Raw genomic sequence first — 22,870 nt, forward strand, 5'->3', positions numbered from 1 at the left:
TTGTTTGTCTCTTCTCCCGTGTCCCGTTGGTTTGCGCTTCTAATTATTCCATTATGAGTTCTTGTTTAGCAGACAGCGGACAGTTTCGTCTGCAGCACGCATTTGACGAATAAACTACGCATCATGTGTAAATACGTGTTGTACCGATTACGTTAGTTTTTTGTGAACGTGCTTTTAGTTCATCTGCTTTTAAATGTGCTTTTAATCGCGTGAATAATTTATTCCACCGATGGAGTGCTGGTGTTTATTTTCTGCTTTGAAGGCGTTAAGCATGGAAAGAATGTATTGGTGCTGAAAACTGTTAAGATAAATTATTTAAATTATTTCAGAGGGTTTGAGAGTTATTTTTTTTTCGAATATGTGAAAACAAGGACTGTGTTGTTTTAAAAACCTTTGCTGTTGTGGTAGTTTTTTGTGCACTTTGACCTCTTGCCCTGTGTATTCTCAAGTCCCTTGGATTTAGCATTAATAGGTCAATTGACTCGAAGGTCATGCGATTGAATCCCGGATGCTATTTCTGCATTATATGTGAAAATACTTGTGGCCGATGTACTTAGATTTAGATGCATGTTGGAGAACTCCAGTTGGTTGAAATTCCCAGAGCCATCCTCTACGGCATTCCTCATTATCATGCTGTGGTTTTGAGATGTTAACATCAAGAGTTATTACTAATAAAGTAATTTTACTGCAACAATGAGGCCACCAATGCTATGCTTGCCTCTAGTAAAGCTTGAATAATCTTTCGAGTTGTAGTATATGACACGACCATGTGTGTGTTTACAGGTGTTATGAGCAAAAATGTTTTGCCTAAACTTCTGCCCACCACTGGTCTGATCCATACTTCATTCTAACATGCCGAGCGAAAGTGCAATGGCTTATGTGAGCAGACTGCAAGATATTAAATGCGGAGCATTTCTTAGTCGCATGATGTTGCGCTTTGGCGTCGGCGTTGTCCACTCCCCCACTTCCCATACTCTCACCTTGTGCTGGCCCAGGAAGACACCTGCAAAACTGTCGCTCCCTTCACCCTCTCTCGCCTTCCAAGGCTGACGCAGAGAGTGTCTGCTAGTAAAATGACTGCTCATGCTGCACAACCATTCACTGGCCACCCCGTATCATTAGGCACTGGATCGCACGTTTGGAATTCAGTCAAGGGCATCTTTACTTGTCTTTCGCTCGACGTTGAAGGCAACGATTTTTCTTCTTCATTCAATAAACAAGAACAATAAAGGCAAAGTAACGATTAAGTATTCCCAAGCTATACCCAACTGCGCAACATTCACCTGATACCCCCCAACTCTGCGACCCATTTACTCGCGTTCCGTCGTGGGAGGATGCAAGCGGCAATTTTTTTCCAGTCATTCAACCGTACCTAGAAATACGTGGTAATGCTAGGTTTGAGATTAGGTCTTTCGGGACAGGTAGGTGCCCACTTTGGAAGCTGCCATTTGCCGTGTTTTATTCACGATTCCTGTCATCGAAGCACTCATCTGATCAGCTTTCTTTTTTGTCAGATGGGAGAACCTGACTGGGAGAACCTGACTGGGAGAACCTGAGCTCAACAAGCGATCTTAGTTCCTCAGTTAGAATAGTATCCTGACGCCAACTTCTAAGCAGCCTGTGCAAACCTATCTGACACAGCCCACCGGTCGGGCAACAATGACTTTATTTGGCATTGATTTCGTCTACTAACATGTTATACTTGTGATATAATCCCTGTGATATATTTACTAACTGTTCCTGTTGCAGCTGTGTAAGTTATCCTGCTGCTGAAGACAATATTTACCTGTGACCTCAAAGTAGTTTATTATCTGTTCGTTACCACATTACCTGAGCTTATTAAACAGACTTGCTCATGTACATGTCAACTCTCTTTTGCATGATCAATGTTATCAAAGTTTAGTCGGACATCTGCTGTTACTGAGAGCACCATTTGCTATGTTATGTGTGAATGAATATCCGAAACTTCTAACTGAAATCAGATACGCTTTGCCATTCAATATGTGAACTAAGTATTGTAAATTGTTAAATGTCTAATTTAACTTTAGTACCACAGATAAGACTTGCGGTCGTCTTCAGGGGCAATGACTGATGCAAGGATTGTTTCTGAACAATTCTGCTGTATTGCACCAGCGCAGTGAGCTTCAGCATGTGCAGTGAGCTTCAGTACATTAGCTTCAAGCCACTGAAATAGAAAATCATTTTGCAACCTGAAGAGTTAGTTCTAATTAAGCTAATGCATCTATGTAAGCCACACCATGTTTGTACCTATTTGGGAAAAATATGCAGCAGTGTTGTATTGGACACAGGCTGCAACCAGATTGGAGGAATACTTCCACCTGTCGTGGGGATAATGCCCTAGACATGACCACCATGTCGGTTCTATACTTAGAAGCTCCTAATCTGTATGACATAACAATACCGTTTGCTTTCTTTTTTTTATCAAATACAATATGCACAGCCTCTATTTAATCACCTGTTTACAAACGACTTATTCAATCAACTACTGTAATGCATTTTACCTTATATTATTCTTGGAAAAAAATGTTAGACTAACACCCCTCATCACTGCACAGTGCGAACATAAACACAATGCTGAAGCTTTGAGGAGGATTTTTAAAAAATGAGCAAATGTTAAGGCAGTGCAGCGTGCAATGAAATGAAAAATGACTGGCGTAAAGAAACTAGCAATCCTTCTGTTTACGAATACAACTGATGAGCGAAGCTCCTTGGAAGTGGGACGCAAACGACTATGCGGCTCATTTTACTGCTCACTTTCATGAAGGCGGTAGGGTGGGGAAACGTATTTAGAACCAGTATAGTTTCACATCTCCGCTCGCGATCCAGCACACATGCCTGACGCGTGAACACAGAAGCGACGCGGATGCTGTGGCGAGCTGAGCCGCGCGAAGAGTAGCGTCCACACGAGCGATCGCACTTGAAGTAAGTCGCATATACAAAGAAAAAAAAGGAAGAGGTGCTCAAGGTCACTGCCTGCGCACGACGTAATTTTATTACCCGTGCTTCCCTGGCTGCTCAGCTTCCTGTGCTTTTGTCGAGACGAGAAAATAGAATGGACATTTTTTTTTCCAAGTGCTTTCATGTGGACATCATGAGCAACATGCGAGTCACAAAGGATGACTTTTTCGGCAAGAAACACCACAAACTAAGAACGAAAAAGTGAAGGAGCAGGAGAAAAGTGGATAGAAGGAGAGAAAAGGAAGAAAGAAGAAAAAAACAAAAACTTATACAAGAAAAAAAAGAGACAGAAAGAAAGAAGCAAAGAAATAAAAAGGCCACCCAGCTGAGTTTTTCCTTCGGGCTTCCTATTGCTAGTGCGAAGCTGCCATAATGCCTCTTTATTTTTTCGCTCTAAGCTTCGTGCCATGCAATACCACGTCCGCCCATTTAAACCAAAAAATTTAAACAAAAAAATATCCACGACACCTCCTGAAAGCATATACAAAATCAAGTGAAATGCCTATCTACTTTCTTGGATGAGCACCATCCAAGATTTGGCGAGGTCACCAAATCTAATTCGAGGCTCTATAGCGCTGAAGCGTTCTTAGGCGATTTGCGCTCACATTTATATATGCGCGGCTTGAGACCATGAATGAACGGCGCCATTTCTGCCCACAAACGCCATTGGAAAATCACCGCTCAGCTTAAAATAGTTATATTTGTGTAAGTTTAAGGCATCTTTGTGCAATATGCCTGCCGTGATAGCTTATAGGGGCTCAAGTTTTCAACTGTTAAGCTCGAGGACACCGTTTCCCTCTTTTACAGTCACGGCGGCCTCATTTAAATGGTTGCAACTGCAAGAACAGCCTTGTACTGGCACTCGGGTGGACGTTAGAGAGCTACAGGTGGGCCAAAGTTCAATCCCAACTTCCTTTCTTTGTCATATCACGATTGAATGAATGTCTAGCAGGTAACACTTGCCAGAATGAAATTGACCTTTAAAAAAGATGACCCGGTATTCTAATCAACTATTTTGTAAATAAATAAGCAATATCACGTGTTATTCTTTGGTTCAAGCCTTTTCGTGCCAGCTAGCTTGGATCGCAACTGACTATACTAACGTAAATTAGAAATGAACATGCGACTACCACTTCACTTCTCCTTCCTTTTTTTGTTATTTGCTTTTGCATTAGTGGTTTTTTGTTAGCCATTGCGCTCGTCTTGAATATTTTGTTTTATCCTCATAGGGTAATTTGCACTGGTTTTCAAAGTGTGTGTGACACGATCACATCATACGTACTCCATACCTATGTGATAAAAAAGAAAATGAAATGGCGTAAGATATTTACAAGACGCGCCGCGCCTCCTGGACACCTCTCTTTGTAGTGACACTGTCTTGTGCACCCAGCAGTACTGCATGCGACATTAAAAATGAAGAGGTAAAGAAAATCAAGTCTACATAACAAAAGAATAATCGCAGGTTCCCGTGCAAGAGCAGATCCACCTCCAAAATTTCGATGTCGCGCGGCACCACGTTGCAGTTTGTTTAGCAGGAAAAGATTAAAGCATCAAAAAGTTCAAGCCTTTTCACAGACTTGTAACTACAGTAGACATTTTCGCATTTTTTTCTTTCTCTGATGAACTGCTCACTTTTATTTGGTTAAGCATTAAAAAAGAAGACAGCAATGGGAGATATAATCTTCCTACAGAAATGATTCAGCCTTTTGTTTTTTGAGATACAGTAAGCATGCATATACGTGCATGCGCGAGTGAGCTGTGATTGACAAATTTCGTTCTAGAGAGAACTGCAACTGTGAGCTACAATGAGGCCATTCTACTACTGCTTTTTTTCTTTTCTTAGTTTGGTTACAATGCGATGGTGTCTGACACGATAGATCATGCATCACCACCATTACTTCTTCGTACCAAGCGACCCTGCAAATTAAATCCTGTGCAACTTGCATACTAAATAAAATGAATTATATTATTTACAACAATTTTTTTTACCCTAGGAAATCGTACCACGGCAATTCAGAAAAGCCATTGTGTTCGTTACGGTGGCAGCAGTCTTGAGTGTGGTTCCGAAAAAGAAAAATACAGCAAATCTCGCACTGTGCAGTTGAAGCCTTGAAACAGCAAAACTGGACGATTATGCAGACTATTCTGGATTGTTTCTATGCCTTAGTTAGGTCATCAGTTTGTTTCTAAGTCGTCACCAGGTTGTAGCTAGGGGATTCCAAGTTGTGTGTATGTTGAGTCTCAACGACGATAGGATCGAGTTAAAGCACAGACTCATAAAAGACACGATACGGACACATTGTCATTTAATGCCAAATGTTGGCAAGTTCTATTTGAGACCAGCACAGGCACCTTTAGTCATTTTGGCCGTCCACGGCATTGTATACGGCTGGAACAGCGAGCATAAATGGCTCGACTTTGCACATTCATCAGGAAAGGCCATGCGAAAAGTCAGCGGGATTGCCTTGGCCGTCTGAGATGGCCAGTTCAAACGTACAGGGCAGGAATCGTCCCATAGTCGCAACGTAAAAGCGGCATTCCCAATGCACTCGAATCCCAGGCAGCTACCCAGAAACCAGCTGAAAACAATGTAACAGCCAGGAAAATGCTGCGCCCGGCAACGTAACAGCAGGATTCTAGTATAACACAAATAGGCAAATCATGCACCGAGTAGTAAATAGTGGGTGCGATGTTTGCTTTATTTTTGCCAGTGGTCCAGCCTTCTTCTTTTGCCAGTTTTTCACTCGTATAAATACTGCATCCATTTGACAGACAGGCACAGGAGCCACTCAACAAATATGCAGACTGGGTCGCAAATACAATATTTTCTCTTTTCTAAGCACCGTTCCACCCCCACCCACCTCTTTTTTTTACACAAATGTGGGAAAATACACACAAACCTGAGCAGCTCTTTTCAGCAAGAAAGAGCACACAAGCAAGTCCACCAAGCGCATTTTGTCATTCCGTCGTTGAGCCAGATTTTTATTTTATTATTTTTCCCCAGGTTTTCAGGTGGTTCGACATCTCAGGCACCACGACATCATCTTGATTGATATGTGGGGTTTAACGTCCCAAAACCACCATATGATTATGAGAGACGCCGTAGTGGAGGACTCTGAAAACTTCGACCACCTGGGGTTCTTTAACATTCACCCAAATCTGAGCACACGGGCCTACAGCATTTTTTCCCGCATCAAAAATGCAGCCGCCGCAGCCGGGATTCGATCCCGCGACCTGTGGGTCGCAGCCGTACCTTAGCCACTAGACCACCACGGCGGGGCACGACATCATTTTCACAAAAAAAAAGCCAGGAAATGATTTTTTTCTAAATATGCTATAGTAGAGTCAAAGTTAAACGGTAATGACAATGGAGCTGATGCCAGCCTCAATTTTGAGTCGTGTGGCAGCACCACCTGGGAGCATTGCTCGATAAACCTGTTGGCACGCTGTCGAAGCTTTTGTTGAAAACATTTCAAGGCAATCTTACACCAGAGTTAACGTCAAGTTTCAAAGCAGCAAATGTGACTTGGTCGTGATTCAAGATGGCACAATGCCTGTGCTGCAACAGCAAAACGTTGCAGCCAACAAAACTTTTAAAAGTAACCTTCGACAGAAGTACATACAGTCGGTGCACATCCTCAACCAAAAGGAGATGCCGATGCGCAAGCTGCAGAAAGCGTCCTTGCCAACCATCGCAGGGTGGATTTCAGATGCATGAAAGCAGGTCAAAGGTGATGATGTGGCCAAGTAATTTAAAATGAATGTAATTACAAAAGGTTTTGACAGAATGGAAGGCAACCTACTATGGCATAGCGAGATTGTTGCCTCAAGCGGTGCATCTGACTACAGTCAGTGAGCGACGGAGTGCCAGACACAAGCAGTCGGCTCACTTTCTGCACCAATTTTTTCTTTTTAATATAAGCCAAATAAAATGATTTATGTTTTATCTTGTTCCCACCGTAATGTTGCTGTCGTGAAAGTAAAAAGGGGTGAAGTCAATTTACACTTTTTAAATATGAGAATCAACCCCCTCCATTTGGGCATCACAATCATAAAAAAGTGTGATTTAAATAACATAAATGTGGTACGTGCACAGTGAAACAAACCGCATGAAATGCAAGCCTAAATAGCACACAACTTATGTTAGCACATGCAATGAGCAGATTGACGAATTTCGTCTACACCAAACTGATGTTTGCTTGGCAGCTGCAGGAATCATACCATAAATTACTCTTATTTTAACCAAGGGGTTGAAAATAAGTAAAATTACACCGATGTAAGAGTCAGTGTTAGGTTTACGAAATATCTTGCATTGCATTGTTACATTCAAAGCAGGATCACATACTCAACAAGCATATGTAAGTATCATCGGCCGAACAGACACAAGTGCACAGAAGAGCTAGTTTGAACCATGTACCAAAATGTTTCAAACTAGCAGAAATACAAACAGTAGGCAATCAAAAATTGACAGACTTCAGGTAAAGATGAAATCTTGAAGTGAAAAGAAATTGTCGAACTGGAAACGTTGCAGCACTAAAACATGGCTTTTCCAACAAAATCACATTCAAGACAGCCCAGCCTATAAACAAAAAAAACTGAAGACAACTTTTTGTTTGTTAAATAATAATTGCTGAGATTTCACTAGCCAAAGCCTTGATGTGACTATGCGGCACGTTGTAATGAGGGGCCCCGTGTAGTGTCTGCCACATGTTTTTTTTTAACAAGCATTGATATCACACGGTGCCTCTAGCATCTAAGTGATTGTGAAACTCAAGTGTCACACATACAAATGACTCATTAAACCACTCCTTGCAGCTGCTGCATAATGACATACTGCACACTCTCAATGACATTGTCAACCCATTCACTGGGTTCATGGCAGGAAAAAGGCCTCCCTGTCGACGATTTCCAGTCGGCCCGGACTGCCTCTATGGTCGACTCACTCCACCTGCCCATCTCGCCATTTGATATTCGGTCACACTAGGCTTCACTTTCCTTCCCCTGGTGTCCATTTGATGGTGTTCACAATAGAAAACAGTTCATCGAACATGGTAGTCCTTCAGCTCGTTGTTAGGCTCCTTCGGATTCCACAGTCCCTGATAAGAGAGTTGGCGTGAACCACGGTGACCGGCGAATGAAATGTCCTGCAAGAACAGAAAGAAAAGGCCAATTGAAGTTTCCTTTAGTCTACCACTTCCCAAGGCAGCTGCAACGCCAGACTCTGCTACAGGTTACGTGCAGCCATTGCTGCACACCTGGGTACTCAACTAGACATGCACACAAACACCGCGAAAAATGAAGACCTGTTTGGTACAAGCGATGACCCGAGTGATCTTACATGGCAGCACCCAACTGTTCACCTGCAAGCAGTCTCAAATGAAGGACATGCTTTCACAGTGTACGGGCACCAAGCGGCACGAAATGCATGAGCAAATTTGAGTGACATGTTGAATTCTTGGACCAGACTCTAAACGGTGTAACTATCCTATCTGAAGTGCAGCCAGTTGTGGAATAAATGGTGTCTTCAATAGTATAGCAGAGTAGAAAAAGGTTTTCATACATCACAGACACCAACCCATCTGTGACCCACATGTCTTACAAGCTGCACACTTGCGTCTCGTGCCAACAGTTGTTTCTTCCGCTTTTCTTTCAACAACATATTTTCCATACAAACATCCTTCATGCGGCAAGAAAGCCACAACTGCACCAAATTTGGAAAATTCATACAAAGAATGTGTAAAAAGGAATAATGAGCACAAACATGCCACTTTTTTTCTCACTGCTAGCAGATTGCAATGAGCCAACCCAAATTCATTGTGGCACATTGTCAGGATACAATAACAAGCAGATGTACTGAATGCGATTCCCGCTGAAGGCTTTATAGAAATGCCTCAACAAATAGCGCTATCCTTGGAAATTGACATATGTTCCCCAAAGCAAGTAGAACACTGGGCCGCATGCCAGAATTTCATCTATTGCGTGATTATTCTGCATGATTGGTGAAGAAGCATTGTGCTTAAATGAGCCAATTTTTAACATGCTGCCTATATGTTTTGTAATTTTTCTGACCGTGCACTCACTCAGTGCAACTCATCACGGTTAAGTCTAATTCAGTTTCCTTTCCAAACATCTTTCTGCAATATTTCTATGAACACTTGCAGATTCCTATTTGGCACAAACCAATCACGTTTCACAGAGTCTGCAAGTAATCAAGCTCAGCTTTGCGAGAGCATAGCAGAGCGGCTTTTGAAGTGACGAACCTTTCAGTCGAGTTGGACACCCACCAAGCCGCACCGATCACATTTCCTGGTGAATGCGCTCACTGGCACTCATGCCCCCGTCCCCAGCCAGTGGCTGGAAGGCCCAGAAGGAAGAAAGGAAGACGGCGGGCCATTGACATCACGGTGGCGCTTGACAAAGCACTGAACGATGACACACAGTTGCCCACAAAGTGGTAGGCCAGACCTAGAATGGCCAAGTCCACATGTGGCTCACTGGGCTCACGCTGCACAGCTAATGCCTGCACACATCTGGGTATCTATTAATCTTACAAGCCAAAAAAGAGAGTTTTTTGCATGCCACCCTTGCCCTACCGAGGTTTTTGGCCAAACATGATGCAAAAGCACATTTTCTTTTATTTCCCATTTTGTTCTTCATCTCTTGAAACAACTAAAAACTTTTGAAAGCCACTTTATTCACAAACTCTAATAACTAAGAGAGCGCTGGGCACTCTCTTTGAGAGAGTACTTTCTTGTCCCATATTTCACTCTCTTTTTCAAAGTAAATCACCTCCTTGTAAGCCAGAGTAGAGTGACTCCCCCAGAGTGGGCGAAAGCACCCCCCCCCCCCCCACTCAATAGAGTAATGTAACGCTGCCCAAAGCAGAATACCATAACCCCACCGAAGAGAGTTGCAGCCGACCTCACAGAAAAAAAAGCTGAAGTTGGGCCTTTTTATTGTTTTTGATGGATTTCATAGCACGCACAATGCCATCATCATCATCATCATTATCAGCCTGACTACGTCCACTGCAGGACAAAGGCCTCTCCCATGTTCCGCCAGTCAACTTGGTCCTGTGCTTGCTGCTGTCATTTTACACCCGCAAACTTCCTATTCTCATCTGCCCACTTAACCTTCTGTCTCCCCCTAACCTGCTTGCCTTCTCTGGAAATCCAGTTAGTTACCCTAATGACCAGCAGTTATCCTGTCTACGCACTACATGCCTGGCCCATGTCCATTTCCTCTTCTTGATTTCAACTATGATATCCTAAACCCCGGTTTGTACCCTGATCCACTCTGCTCTATTCTTGTTTCTTAAGGTTACGCCTATCATTTTTTTCCATTGCTCGCTGCGTCATGCTCAACTTGAGCTGAACCCTCTTTGTAAGTCTCCAGGTTTCTGCTCCGTAGCTAAGTACCGGCATGATGCAGCTGTTATATACCTTCCTCTTGAAGAATAGTGGCAATCTATCTGTCATGATTTGAGAGTACTTGCCAAATGTGCTCCATCACATTCTTATTCTTCTAGTTACTTCAATTTCGTGGTTCGGCTCCACGGTTATTACCTACCCTAAGTAGACATAGTCTTTTACAACTTGAAGTGTACTATTACGCATCTCGAAGCGCTGCTCTCTTCCGAGGTTGTATATTACTTTCGTTTTCTGCTGATAAATTTTAAAACCTACCTTTCTGCTCTCCTTGTCTAACTTCGTTTACATTGCGATTCGTCCCCTGAGTTACTCAGCAGTGCATTGTCATCCACAAAGCACCCAATATAAGGTACTCTCCATCAACTCTTAACCCTAACTTTTCCCATTCTAGGCCTCGGAAAACCTCCTGTAAGCATGTGGTAAATAGCATTGGGGAGATTCTATTCCCCTGCCTTACACTCTTCTTGATTGGTATTCTATTGCTTTTTTTATAAAGCACAAAGGTAGCAGTTGATCCTCTGCAGATTTCTTTCAAGATGTTTATATATGCTTCGTCGACGCCCTGATTCTGGAGTGTGTGCATGACTTCTGATAATTCTACTGAAGCAAACGCCTTCTCGTAATCTATAAAGGCTTTGTACAGTGGCTGGCTATATTCTGAGCTCTTCTCTATTACCTGATTGAGTAGCCTGTTCGAAATCCTGCTTGTTCCTTTGGTTCGTTGTATTCCAATGTTGTCTAATTCTATTAGCAAATACCTTTGTAAGTAGCTTGTATACGACAAAGAGCGAGCTGATCAGCCTTTAATTCTTCAAGTCCTTGTCATCTCTTTCCTTGTGTATTAAGATGGTGTTAGCATTCTTCCAAGATTCTGGTGGTGTTCCCGTGAGGAGACACCTCATAAACAGGGTGGCTTGTTTTTCCAACTCAATCTGTCCTCCATCTTTCAGCAGATCTGATGTTACCTGATCCTAACCAGAAGCTTTGCCTTTTTGCATTCCCTCCAAGGCTTTTCTGACTTTTTCTATCATTACTGGTGGGATGCCATCTGGGGTACTGCTAGTTCTAATAATAAGGCCATGGGTGTTCCGGCTACTGTACAGATTTCTGTAAAACTCCTCTGCTGTTTGAACTATCCTATGCATATTGGTAGTTATTTTGCCTTCCTAGTCTATTAGTGCATACATTCGATTTTTGCCTATGCCAAGTTTCCTCTTTACTGCTCCGATGCTTCCTCCCTTTTTTAGACCGTGTTCAATTCTCTGCATGTTATACCGTCTTACATCGGATACCTTACGCTTATTAATCAACTTCAAAAGCTCTACCAACTCTATTTTGTCTGTTATAGTTGAGGCTTGCATGCTTTGACATTTCTAGATGAAATTGTTCATCTACTGGGACAGCTTGTCAGTGTCCAGTCTAACTACTGTAACTAACGTAGATACGTACGTTACCCGTACCGCTTACCATACGCACGCTATTTTTCAGATTTAAGGTTACCGTAGTAGCGTAAGGGTACGTAGTGTACGTAAACATGGTGGCGCTCTCGGACGCCTGCTTCGAAGTGATTTTGGCGTAGTTGTTGAAAGATTTACCTTGTTCGCAGCAAACGACTGTTTAAATTGGCTTCGCTTGCCTTCAGTTAGCTTTGTTGACCGAGTATAACAGATAAGATGGCGTAATTTTTGAGATAGCTTCCCTTTTCGAACTCATCTAGGTCTAACTACAAGATTGATGTAAACAAATCAGCAACATAATTTTTTTCGCGTTTTGTGCGTGGTTCATATTTATTTGCTTTTATTATGAGAAAAATAAACTTGTAACAATGCTTCACGCGGTGGCATAGGCAAACATTCTCGTTTTCTTTTACTTTTCACTGTCTTTACCTTATTAACCATCTGATAGGTGGCGCCACCATCCGAGCTGGGGCACGTTAACGCTATCCCGCCAAACTATACGACACTGTCCCCAACTTACATTTGCTGCACGGTAACGTCGATCCCTTAACCTCCGCTTTCACGCTAACAGTAGACTATAACTGTGTAATACTCGTCAAATTATCATTCATTGCGACAGCGCTAAGGCTGGTTTCCTCAATAAGAGCTGAGTACCTGTTCTGAAGCGAGACTCTGAATTCCTGTACTTTCTCTCTCAGTACTACTGGCTCATTGATTAGCTTCTTGCATATCAGTTTCTGTCGTTCTTTCTTCAAGTCTAGGTGAATTCGAGACCGTACCATTCTATGGTCACTGCATCATACCTTGCCAAGCACTTCCATTGATGATTGACTGATTTCTTGGGCTTAACGTGCCAAAACCACTACATGATTATGAGAGACGCCGCAGTGGAGGGCTCCGAAAATTTCGACCACCTGGGGTTCTTTAATGTGCACCCAAATCTGAGCAACTGGGCCTATGACATTATTGCCTCCATCGGAAATGCAGCCGCTGCAGCCGGGATTTGATCCCGCGACCTGCGAATCAGCAGCCGTGTACCTTAGCCACTAGACCACCGCGGCGGGGCGCCAAGCACTTCCACATCCTGCATAATGCCTGGGTGTGCACTCAGTGTAATATATATTTCGTTCTTATCTTCGCCATGAGAGCTCCTCCATGTCCACTTTCGGTTCCCTTGTTTTCAGTAGAAGATATTCAAAATCTGCAAATTGTCGCGTTTTGCGAATTCTACTAGTAAACCCCCTGAGGCATTTCTAGTACCGATGCCATAATCTTCTTCTACCTGGTCTTCAGCCTGCTTCTTCCGTACCTTTGCATTGAAGTCTCCCATCAGTATAGTATACTGTGTTTTCTTACATTACTCATTGTCAATTCTTATTTTCATAGAAGCTTTCAACCGACGCGTCATCATGGCTGGATGTATCCATGTAAGCCAGTATCACCTTATATCTTGAATCTCTAATTGAGTTTAATTATAATACCTACCACCCTTTCAATAATGCTATTTTATTCCTTTGTGTTGCCAGCCACATTTCTGTGGATAAGGAACCCCACACCAAGTTTTCTTCTGCCAGCCAAGCCCGGATAGCAAAAGACGTGCCCATTATGTAGCACCGTATAGGCCTCATCTGTCCTGCTAACCTCACTGAGCCCTATTACATCCCATTTAACACCCTCTAGCTCTTCGAATAGTACAGCTAGACTTGCCTCACTAGATAAAGTTCTTGCGTTAAACGTTGCCAAGTTCTGGTTCCAATGGTGGCCTGTCTGGACCCAGAGATTCTTAGCACCCTCTGCTGCATTGCAGATCTGACTGCCGCGGTGCTCGGTTGCTTCGTAGCTGCTGATGCCTGAGGGCTGTGAGTTAATTGACGTATGCCTGTAGGAGGTAGTGGCCACGTAATGCACCAGGGTGGCCAATTCTTCCCTGTTGAGGGAATGCGTTACCGGCTGTGGTCACCGGTGAGGTCGCAGCCCAGGCCTCTTAATGCAGTTCCATCACCACGCAGAATTTTTGAAAAATCTGTTTGGGAACTGCGCGGCACCGGGATTCGGGCCATGAATATCTTGCATGAGAGGCTGATGCACTAACCACTACGCCATCACAACACTGTAAAGATGGCTAAATACGAGCACTGCGACAAAAAAAGAAGAAATAAAAATTTTTTAAAAGTGTGCGAGTGAGACTTGAACCTGCGACTTCTAGACGCATTGTACATGAGAAGCCCGACACGGTAACTACTGCACCACACTGAAAGACGGTATGTTAGTGTATAAATCTTCATGTCAAAAGCAATATTTGTCTGCATTTTCTTACAGATTACGTGGAGATTTAAGTGCCTCAGTGCTTTACAAAAACAGCCAGACTGTAGCTAACGTGTTTATTGTGTTTGTTTCGTGCTTCGTAAAATCAGAACGTCTATTCGAAACGTTTTTTACCGTAGAAAAAACAGGATTAGTACGACCAATTATATTTACGGCATTTGCACTAACTCGCTAAGTGGTTAGCCACTTATGCGTACAAAATATCGCGCTTCTGAAGAGTACTCTAAACAATTTAGTTGCTTTTTGTTGTCCCCCTTGGACATATTTTCAGTTTTTCTTGTTCGCGTTCTTCTTCACATTCTATGACTAGCCGTACAGTACGTTAGGCTTCAACAGCATCCCCATGCGCAATGGTCGTAGCGAAAACCACGAATATTATTATAAGGAGAACGTCACAGTCGTTTGCGTTGAGTTTCGATCGTGACCGATCGAATAAAGTAGTATTCACTTATTTCACTGTACACATACGAAACTAAAAACGCGGATATTAAGAGTTCCAAGTGCCCTCCAGTGCACTGACATTCACTGGCGAAGACTGGAAAGGCTGTTCTTATTGTTCATTGACTCTAACGCCTCAAGAAACAAATGCAGTACATTTTACTGCAGATATGTGTGGTTACTAGGTAGTGCTAATCACTCGCATTGTGCCAGCGCATCTAAATATAATCAAGACCAGGAGTATAACCACGTTTTACGCGTTCAAAGCGAGGTAGAGTATAAAGCTGTTTCACTGACTCATCTCATATAGAGTGAAAATGTGTTTCACTCTATCTGATCTTTTGCAAGAGTTGAAGAACACTCTGAAGAGTAACTTGGCATGTTTACTCTTGCGATACCCTCCACAGTTTTTAGAGTGCATGATACAAGCATTACATTATTGCCAAATATGCAAAGGATTTCCTTTACTGCACTGCAACATGAAAAATGCCTTAATGTCTGCAGTCTTCAGTGTAGTAATTATGTCTATGAAATTTTAAAAATAAAGTGCAAAGACAAGCAAGTCCGTAAAAAAAGACACCTTGGATGTGTTGCTGTGTGGTTTTGTCTACATCTGTAGGATTCTACCGTCCATGCGTCAGGAGGTTAAGAATTAATAGATTGAGCGTGAGCTGGGCTTCGGCCTTGTGCTGCGGTCTAACCAGAACAACTGTACCAATGTTTTTTTGAACAGCTTGTAAATGACACATTTACAGAGGGGCAGAAAAAATCAGCAAAACAGAAAAACACTGCTGATCAGCAATCCATGCCTACTGAGCTGATTACATGCAGACATAAGTATAGGTTGCCAAACACCAGAACCTCTCCTGTTGCTTGTGTTTCGACAGTAAGAGAGAAATTACGACATTATCAACAAAAACAGCTAGAACAACGTCACAACTTTTTTTCAGTGAGCACCAGAGTGAATAAAATATTCAGCATCATAAATGTGGGAGCCACTGCAATGACATTGTGGTAAATGTACTCTGCTTACCAATACCTTGCCTACGCATTCCTTATGTTCATTCACAAAATGGCGACCGAAAGATCTGTTTCGAAGCACACTGCATTACATTTAAAGCTAGAACGGAGATTTCTGTTTAATAACAATATGTAACTACGTTTTTGGCTAACAGGGAACTTATATGTGAACGGTTAATTTTATATTCAAAGCAAACAGTGATTTTGGTGGAATAATTTCGAATAGACTTGAATGGTGTACATATATCACATATTATAAAGAAAAATGGGCATATTTGTCATGTCGATAAAAGCTTCATTGTCGAGAAAAGCATGTATGTCAGCATTGTCGAGAAAAGCAGCATTCTCAGCATAGTCGAGAAAATGTCAGCATTGTCAGCATTGTCGAGAAAAGCTTCAACAAAATGGGGCATTCAAACACGCTCGCCAAAACATCTGGACGACGCGCATTGGGAGGGCGCTGACAGTGGCCAGGACCATGATGCCCAATCAGACCTCTTGACCAGTGATTTCGACCTCACCGCGCATGACCGGATCTGGCTGGTTAAAGCACGTGCTGATTCTGTTAAACAAACAAGTGAGCTTTGTTTGTGCTCCATTTTTTTCGTGTATAATCGGGCCCGTTAGGACCATATACTATTACAGATTAGGGAGTTTTAAAATAGCATACCCGAAGCTTTGCATTAGTGTTTGTTGCCACTGTGCATGCGCCGTATGCTATCCTCTTGCGGGCTCCCGTTAAGTGACGAAAATAGTGGGCGACCACAACAAACGCAAGCTTAGTGTACACTAATATAAAACTGCCTGTTATTTCAGATGAGTTTGCAAAATCTCCATGTAATTTGCGCATGCCTTTGTGAAGCCCCAAAACTGATAAAAAGTGCGCAAGTTATGCGAGCAAATGAAGTACGTTAGGCACCTGTCGGCAACCTCCACTTAACTTCATACTAACTGACAACTGCCAATTTTCATCTCAATAAATGCCATCAATACCAACAAAGCACAGAATTATGGCCATGGCACGGAACACAAAGGCTTAAGGTGACTTGTCCAGCTTTCTTCAGTGCGTGTGCATGCATATTAAAGACGAAACATTGTGCAAAATCTGCGCCACTTCTTTGAAACACAGCCTTTGCTGCCATATATAGCCAATCATTTATACTGTACAGCACATCGCTTTAAGCTCATGCCATCACTGCTAGCATGCTTGCTTCAATATACAGTCGATTCCTGATAATTCAGTCACTTAATTGGAATTTCCAGTTAATTAGAAGTCAACAAGTGGTCTCATCAATTTTGCATGCACGCCTATAAAAATGCGCAGTAATTCGAAGTTCAAAGTCTGTAAGTTTGGTTGAATAGAAGTTAATTTTCAGTTGAGAGCCTCTAGGTGACCGTAATGTTTCAATAAAATGAAAAACTTTTCACTGCAAAGACAGCTGTCAGACCGGCTGTTGTCGCCATCACCACTGCCCGCAGCACCACGGTTCATGAAGGGGTCACCTTGTTTAGTCAATACAAGGGCATCCCATTGATCATATCGGCTAACTAGGTCTTTTATTGTGAGGTGTTGAGTGCTTCATCCGCACGCTGGGTTGATGTCTGGTTGAATTTGGTTGAAGCCTGGGTGATGTCTAGTTGAACAGCGACACTGGATGCTGGCGGAAAAGAACGCTTAAAACACACGGGGCTGTGTGTGTGTTTATGTGTTCTGTTCCATCCGCGTCCCGTTGAGCTGTTCTAATATAACGTGATAAACCAACTAGCCGAACACTTGACCTGGCGACGAAAGTCGAAAAATCTTGAAAGACCTTGAACAGGGAGACACCCCCATGCAGGAAATCGCACGAAAGTATGGTATTAGGCCTATCAAGTGCAAACAGGAGAATTCCACGATGATAGTTTTGGGGCCCTTCTTAGTGACGTCCATTTAGAAAAATTCGTTGCCGTGGACAGCACTATCGATACATGCAGTCCACTAATGAACTGAAAAATTGTGCAATTGGTCCGGCTAGTGAACAACGACGTAAAAACGAATGGCCACCGAGGACTATATCGATGTTGCTGCCGGTCTTGCACAATGGTTTTCGAGTTCTGTTGAAGAAGACAATGTTGTAGAAGCACACTAGCAGGTGTAGTGCTTAGAAAACTTGCTAGCAGCAGCCACGTTTGGCAAGAGAACATGACAGACATTTTTCATAAAGAACTGTCAGGTTTGAAGCAATAAAAGTGCAGAATTCTGTGCATTTTGCCTAATTGGAAGCTAGTTTAATTTGATGTTTCTTGCTTTTTTCGTGAACCTATTAACAGAAGTCGACCGTACACCCAAGTTTGCCATGGTAGTATTCGTCGTGCCTACTCCATTACCAAACGCACATTGACACAGGGATGGTGAGCAGCTTTAATTCCAGAAAAAACAAATCTGTAGGGCACACGTAGCAGTTTCATAAAAAGAGGTAACAGTAAATGGCGGTGCAGTGAGTTTGGGTTTTTGCCTATTCAAAGCGAAACGTACGCTTACAACCACACAAGGCCGCAAATACTACCAAGCAGTTAGCTCCAGACGCTTATCGTTACAGGGTTGTTGGTGCTAAAATCATGCTGACCCATTGCCACCAGCCACCATTCCAGTGCTTATCTAAAAGCATCACAACACTCGCACTGTGAAAATAGCCCTTTAAAATTCTCAATAGCTTTATCGCATGACACTTTGGCATTACGGCAACGTGATTTTGGAGTCTGCTACACCCGTTAACGGATTGACTCACAAAAACATTGCTTCAGGCATGCGATAGTGACACGCAACAGTGATGGCTTCAATTATTACTGTTTTGGAACTGAAACAAGATCAATATGTTTGAAAAATTGAACCCCAGACGATTTTAGCACCAAAAATGTCAGACTCTAATAAGAATAATTGTTGGGGTTTTACTTTCCAAAAGCTAAGATATGATTATGAGACATACAGTACTGGAGGGCTCTGAAAGTTTCGACCAGCTGGAGTTGTTTAACGTGTACCTAAATCAAAGCACATGGGCCTTAGCATTTTCAGCTCCATCACAAATGGGGCTACCACGACCAAGATTCGATTCAGCGATGTGCGGGTCAACATAAACACTAGAATACCCATGACGGACACACAATATCAGATATTCTTATGCACAGATTCTATGGGGCTCTTGCCGTGCTGTGAAAGCGTCTGAATTTTCAAGCATGCCTGAAAAATTGGCTGTTCACTGCATAACTAAATTTAATTGAGGCTTGAGTGTACAGTGCAAACTTAGCAATAATTAATTCAAGAATAAACAAGACAAAAAATTTTCCTCACATAAGAACCTTGCTGTCCAAAAGAGATAGTACAGACAGGTAGTATGCTGCAAAATGAAATTTACTATTGAAATTCTTCTAGCCTGCATAGACAAGCATTGCTCAAAGCTATCCAGAGCGGCATTGCTGACGACAGCACAAAGTGTGCCATTCTGAATCCATTCTGAATAACACTCGTGAGCCTTGCCTCTGTAAGGCCCATCATAGGATTTTTGACTGACTCACCTGCAGAAGCTCAAGAACCCGGGTTCGCCGGTCAAGCATAGCGTCGCGGTCTGTGGCCACAAAAGCGGAGCATGCTCGCAGGGCTCGGACAACACGCACCACCTGTCACAAGATAAACGAGTGTTTTGTCCAGCGAGTGACACTGCGCTCATTCGAAATACGGCATCTAAAATCATGAGGACACATGTGTATGCACCAAGCCCTCTTCCGACCAATTTCCTAACCCTTGGTATCCATTTTACTGCTCTAATTGATCAGCAAGATACTCTCTCACCTAAATTAGTCTATAATGACCACATGCCTACTGAAACAAATAAAACTAGTTACAAGCTCAAGGGATCACGTGCCTTACATAAACAAGAATACTCCTCCTTTTTCAATTTACTTTACACAAAGTGCTTTATTGTTTAAGTTAGAATGAAGAATGATGATTGAGTACTATCATGTTTTCATATCACCTCAGAGCTCAGTTTTTTTTAAACATCATACCATCAATTTTTTAATTATTTTCCACAAGTGCTTTGTTAAATCACAGTCAAAATAAATACAATGTCTGGATTATGCAGATTTCACAGATGTCAAAGAGTGCAACAAAAATAAGTTTATTTAATAATATCTGGGGCTTTACATCCCAAAGCCAAGAGATGATTATGAGAGACGCCGTAGTCGAGGGCTCCGGAAACCTCAACCATCTGGTGTTCTTTAACCTGCACTGACCGCATAGTATACACGAGCCTCTACCAATTCGCCTCCATTGAAATGTCACCGCCACGGCCGGCATCGAACCCGAAATCTTCAGGTCAGCAGCCGAGCACCGTAGCTACTCTTCACAGTAAAAAGTTTTACACCAAGAAGGGTGTAAATGAGTTTGTTCCATGAACGGCACCTTAAGGGTGTTAATTTAGCACCTTCCAAAAAGGGTGCTTTTCCATGCACCCTTAGAATAAGGTGTACATGTAAAAAACTGTAGGGTGTTAGAAAAACACTCTTAAAGAAGGGTGCCTTCAATGTCCATCACTTTTTAACACCCATTGAGGAGGGTGCGACAAGGGTGCACAAGGGTGTTGAGTGCCCGTGGCAGGGGTGCCACTATTCTTTAGACTGCACTAATAGATATCAGCATGCACTGAATACGCACTACTTGAAGAAAGTGGCCCTGATTATCAATGGTGCACCACCTGTCGAGCTCCATTCATTGCGTGTTGGCAAAAATATAAACACGTACAATCGTGTATGAACTTCCGCCTGATCTATATATACTTCACAGTATATGCATAATGCGCGTTACAGAAAACTAAGCCTTGCTGCTCTTGCATGTTGCATTTATTTAATAGGCAAATAAGACTTATAATCTTTTCTTCTGCCACACAACTTCGTCACCAGATGTGTAACATGTTCACGTATACGTACACCACAGACGCAACACCTCAAACGTTTATTATATTTTTCAGTTTCACTTTATGGACAATTCTTTGAAACATACAATTACACTGGTTTCAGTGTAGTATACTGCTTCTAGTACATAGAGACTACAAATGAAATACACGCTAATATATCCCTATAATTCTTTCAAGTGTCCACAATCTCAGTGGTTTCCAGTTTAATACTCCTTCATGTACACAATCGGTTAATAGGAATGAAATACAGGCACATATATACTTATGATTCTTTCAAATATATACAATCACCATGATTTCACTATATACGCCTTCATGTACACAATCGTTCCCAAGAAGTGATGCGCGCGAAAATATATACGGATAGTTTTTTCAAATGTATACAATCACAGTGGTTTAAGCTTTGTATTCCTGGTTGTATAACAATTAATTATGTGAAATGATGTACATGCAAACATATATGGGTTTTTGCACATATAACTTTAGCGAATACCTAAAATCCAATACAATGATCAGAAAGAGAATAAGCTAAAAACGAACACAAAACTGAGTCAGGACACACAAAAAACAAAAGAGGTAATGCATAATTATGGCTAATGACACAGCTGGGTCATTTTATGACCAACTTCCCAGCCATGTTAGCGACCATCTCAAGTGTATTCGAAAAACTCGTGCTGCACTGAAAAGAGGGAACTTCTGGAATATTTAGGAGAGGAAAAATATTTGGTCACGTGGCTGCCTTCTGAACTTCCTGGAATGCCGTCTAGGTGTTGTATGGGGAAAATTTTATTTTAAAAGCACCGCTCCTTCTTTATATACGAAACTCGGTCTACGTGTTAAGTAACAATAGTTTAATTTGGGCAAGTTGGTTTATCGTGGTCGTTTTCTAGTCACAGAGCGACAACTTCAGGAAGAAACAAAAAGGACAGGAAAGAGCGCCGACTGTCAACTGATTTTAATGAATGCGCTACGAGCGCTTTTAAACGGAGTACAAGAACAGTGCTCATGCGTGACGACACGTGTGACCACTACAAAATAATCTTACCTGAGAAAAGAATACTCCCTCTCGGAAAGGATAAGTGAACGTGTAGTGATGTACTGATCATTGGTCTTCCTGATAAAAAATACTTCTACAAACTTTAAATTGGCATTAAGTAAACCTATTCTCATGACGAATGATGCAAGATTGACTATTCCTGTTGCTGTTTAGTACACACACTTTCAAAAGCCTGCGAGGGGTGGAAAACAACATTTTAATATCACATCTGCAGGCTATTTTTTTAATTGTGAGACACGTTATGTGGTATAACATGCAAAGGTTTTGGTCATTCTGTTTTTTTGTTGGTCCTGTCTTTACTTTACTTTCAGCAGGAGGGTTTCGCAAACGGGTGTGATGATTCTGTTGGCATATCCAACATCTTTTAGTCTTTTAATCTGGTTTTTAAGCCTGACCTCACCCTTGCACTAACATGACTTCTGGAGGGTGGCTTGAATACATGTGGTGTCAATTTCTCTTTTTACTAATTTTGAATGCCCACTAACAAAAGGCAGAACATTCTTAGCACTCCTGGGCGGATAGCACCAGTCAATACCCCAACAGCATCATCACACTCGTTTGCGAAACCCTCCTGCAGAAAGTATAGTTAAAGGAAGCAGGACCAAAAGAAAAACAGAATGACCAATGACCTTTGCATGTTACACGGTACTACGTACATAAGGTGTCTCACAATTTTAGGAAAAGAGCCAGCAGATATAATATTGTTGTTTTCCACCCCTTGCAAGCTTTCAAAAGTGCATGTACTTACAGCAACAGGAATAGTCAATCTTGCACCATTCGTCACTAGAATAGGTTTAATGAATTCCAATCTAATGTGTATGATATACCGCTCACATGTGGAAAAGAAAACTTATGACAAACTGGGCAATGTTTCAATGATCGAGCAAGACAGCATTCTTTAAATGTTAAGAAGGGCTATAGTAGTCTTATGGCCGGACACTGTAAAGAATGTAAGTGCAGTCCTAGGTTTCATAAAACACGGTTTTTGAAAAAAACAAGCAAAAAATAAGAAAATTTAGAACTTTTTATCAGGATGGCCAAGGATCAATGCATCAGTACACCTTCACTTATCTTTTCCGAAAGAAAGTATTCTTTTCTCTGTTAAGATTATTTTGTCATGGTCACACATATCTTGTTGCAGATGAGCCCTGTTCTGGTGCTCAGTATAAAAACGCTCGTAGCACCTTCAATAAAATTCATTTGACAGCGCTCTTT

General features: G+C 42.1%; 1 protein-coding gene and 1 long non-coding RNA gene across 4 annotated transcripts in view; one reads left to right on the forward strand and one right to left on the reverse strand.

Moving 5' to 3' along the window:
• LOC142776301 (cytoskeleton-associated protein 5-A-like) overlaps positions 1-22,870 on the forward strand; it is a 182,701-nt gene that overhangs the window by 24,610 nt on the left and 135,221 nt on the right. The window lies entirely within an intron of this gene.
• On the reverse strand, positions 5,279-21,647 carry LOC142776298 (uncharacterized). The gene is made up of 3 exons (XR_012887435.1): positions 19,202-21,647; positions 9,240-9,444; positions 5,279-8,123 (listed from the first exon to the last, which is right to left on the reverse strand). It is a non-coding gene; the product is annotated as an uncharacterized LOC142776298 (long non-coding RNA).

This window comes from Rhipicephalus microplus, chromosome X (genome assembly GCF_043290135.1).
Source record: "Rhipicephalus microplus isolate Deutch F79 chromosome X, USDA_Rmic, whole genome shotgun sequence".
Taxonomy (NCBI): Eukaryota; Metazoa; Arthropoda; class Arachnida; order Ixodida; family Ixodidae; genus Rhipicephalus; species Rhipicephalus microplus.